The sequence below is a fragment of the Lygodium microphyllum genome, chromosome 16, assembly GCF_053477565.2.
Source record: "Lygodium microphyllum isolate KBCC chromosome 16, Lygodium_microphyllum_v1.1.10, whole genome shotgun sequence".
NCBI classification, from domain to species: domain Eukaryota; kingdom Viridiplantae; phylum Streptophyta; class Polypodiopsida; order Schizaeales; family Lygodiaceae; genus Lygodium; species Lygodium microphyllum.
Window position 1 is genome coordinate 109,961,525 of NC_141150.1, and position 3,803 is coordinate 109,965,327.

A 3,803-nucleotide genomic window follows, 5' to 3' on the forward strand; every position below is an offset into this window, starting at 1 on the left:
CTGAATCATCATAGTAGCCATTTTATGAGACTAGCAATCTCGTCATAAGGGAAATAAAGTATATAAAATTGCAATGCCAAATCCTCACCTACAAATATATAATGTGGTGGTAATTATACAGAATAATCATAATAGCCATTTTAGGAGACCAGCAATCTCGTCATAAGGGAAATAAAGTATATAAAAATATCGTAATGCCAAATCCTCACCTACAAATATATAATGTGGTGGTAATTATACATAGCATAAGCCTAATAGTAGTTTTATACTAGAATACTTGAGTGCATTGCTTTATAGCAAAATAATTGTGTGAATCCGTAGTACCAAATCCTATTAAAAATCTAAAGTGTAATGGTATATTAAAAAGTTATTCTAGAGTTGGCATTCCAAAATTCTACAACAACAATAGAAGATTGAAACCTTTATTGCCTTGGTATCATACTAACGTGATAATTACATAATACAACTAGTGCGATCCATAGGTAATGTTTGCAACCTTCATAATCTAAATGTTTGCTAATGTCAAGACTTCAAAATTTGTAAATAGTTAGATTAATTTCTAATCTCTTGTATATGTGGTATGCCATTAATTAGGCAATGTCAAATATTTATACATGTGTTAAGTCTATCATTTAAACATTGATACCAATATAATTTATTTGTTTTTATATTAGACTTTCTTGCCCAAGAAAGAGATAATTCACTTCACAGCATCTTTACATTTAGGAAAAAAAATTATTGGTGACCAAATCATATGATCGATTGAACTTATCCAAAAAAGTTCACAAAATTACTATAAAAAGTTGCATATATAAATCAAAAGAACATCAATTAACAAGACCAATTTAATTTAGTTTAAAAATTATTTTCATTTTAAAAATAAGTTGAAAGATATCAAATAATCCTATATATGACAAACCCTTGGCTTTCTTGACCAACCCAAAAACTTAAAAATTTATGGATGCTAGCATTTACGAGCTTGTTTATACACAATCATTAGCTTAGTAAGACAAGCATTTGCATCCAAAGTTGATCATCTAGAGACACTAATAGACAAAGGGGGAACTAAGATTAGTTTTTGGACATGTGAATTGCATTTGAGGCACCCACCAAATTCCCAAATGGCAAGAAGTCAAGCATGGGGTTTGAGCTAGGGGCCTAGCTTCCATGAAAAACTATGAATATGTGATCTATCTACTATTTTCAAGAAATTTCTTTCACCCACATGAAAACTTTATTATCATGCGAGCGCACACACGCACACGCACACGCACACGCACGCGCGCGCACGCGCGCACGCGCACACACACACACACACGCACGCACACACGCACGCGCGCGCGCATGCGCGCACGCGCACACCCACACGCACACACACGTACGCACGCACATGCACACGCACATGCACACGCACACCCACACGCACACGCACACACACACACACGTGCACGCGCATGCACGCGCACACGCACACACGCACACACATGTTTTTGTATGCACAAGTTTGAATGGCAAGGATCTTATATAGGATCATGGAGAGGGCATATCAAAGGCACTTCAATGGGCAATGAACAATACTGTACACATTTTGAGAGGAGATTAAGAAGGGCCATTGGAAGTACCTCCCATAACAAGTAGGAATGTTCAAGGAGAGCATAGAGATGAAGACATACCCTTATCTCCCTTCCTCTACCCTTTCTAACATATTGTTAGATGTACATGTATTGTTTACTTCTTGATTAATGGTTTGTGAAGGTTTTAATTTTAGGATGATTAGTGATTGAACTTCCCATTAATTGAGAAGTGGTCATGAGCTTGAAGGCTCTAGTATTTATATATTGAAGTAGAATCAAATTAAGTATCACTTGATTTAGAATGTGGATTTGCATGCCTTTAAAAGAACCCTCAAGAGCTATGAGAAAAGAGCTATTGGATTTCTATAGATTCTTGCATTTATATATTGGGAAAATCAAGGTTGCAAGTGTACTCTTCTTATTGTAGTAATGTGGCTATGAGTAAGCTATTGTAGTGAAAATTTTATATTATGAAATTATCTACTTATATTATCATCAAATAAAGCTTAATTATATCACTTTCTCATCATAGTTAGTGTGAGAAGCATATGGTACTACCAAATTTTTAATGGAAGTACTGGAACCTTGGGGGTGCACTAAAAAGAAGCCCTAGATATTGCCCACATTCAAGGAGAATTTTTAAAACCCCTTTGCTTAGATGTTATGAGGTAATAAAATGTCCCCTCTTTCATGAGAAACTTATAGTTTTTTTTTCCAAATTGAGATAAACAACCCCTTATGTAAGTGTAATCTTGAAAATTTACCAAAATTTATCAATATAAACACCCTTCCTGATGTACTTACATGATATGCTTATATATTTCGAGGTGGATCCATTAAAAGTGGACCAAATAATCAAATAAATTAGTGGATCACAAGTGGTTTAGGATATGTTGTTAATTTAAGATGTCACAATAATAGAAAATTGAGACGATTGCTTAAGTTTCATAATGATTCTCTTACATGAAAAGAATGTGTGCTAAGAAAAAGAAGATATGCATGAGTGCAAATCTATGTAAATTTGTGTAATAACAAATGTTTGATTTAATCTTAGTTAGCATGATAAATAGTTTCATCAAGAAGGTTTCAGCTTTAATGAAGGCTATACGGTTGGCCATGAAAGGAAGAGTGTTAACTTGAATTCTAATTAATAATAAAATGGATGTTATAGTAATTATAATTATACCTAGATAGGTCCTTAAGTTTCTCATTTTGTCAATAGAGGATTTGCCTTAATGAGTATCGATCTCATATCTCTAAAATGACATGACACTATGCTTGTATAGGATTCGTAGCAAGCAATAGAGTATAGAAAAAATTAGAGAAGGAAAAAAATTCATTTAATTTAAAAAAAGTTTGATACAAGATGGGTCTATCCACCCTTGTGCTCCCATTGTGAAGCTTAGATGGCAATCTAGATAGAATATGTGAAGAGTTTAATGCTGGTTGGATGAACTTTAATTGGGAAAAAGATAGATGATCATGATTCTAAGGGGGTTTCCCATTTATAGTTTGCAAAAATGGTCAAGTTGGCATAATTGACATACCTATTAACCTATGCTAGTTAGTCATGAAATATTCCAATTATCATCCAGCTAGGATGATGCTCCCAAATGGATGTCAACCTAGGGGCTCGTTTCATGTCCCTTGGGACCCAAAATTGGGGGTCCCTAATAGCTCTCACACTCCACAACTCAATGCATCATGCCTCAAGTTGCTACTAGATTAACTATTCTATCCAACCACCCAAAAGATAGATAAATAAAGGTCACCTTTTTTCCATCTAATCACATAGACCTCATCTAACATAAAATTTAGGTCCTTAATCTCTCAGACATCTTCTCCTCATAATGTAGGCCTTACAACTTTGAGCAATATGGATCATTGGTGCACTCTATGACATGTGATGAACTATCTACTTCTTGAGGCATTAATTTTCTTACCAAAATAGCTCTTGCTTCTACCTCGATTCAAATAAGTTTTTAAACCTGACTAGCTTAAAATTTTAACTAAATGCAAAAATATATCATCTTATCCATTTCATATACAAATGGTTTGAACCTCTAAAGCTACTCCAACTAGATAAGAACATAGCCTAATGTCTAAGGGTAGTAGAAAATTAAAAGATAGTGAACTATTTAAAGACAAGCAAAGATCATCATGAAAGCTTGCTAGTTTTCCATGACCCATCTAACATGGCATGAATTATTGAACCATTGAGCATATCTA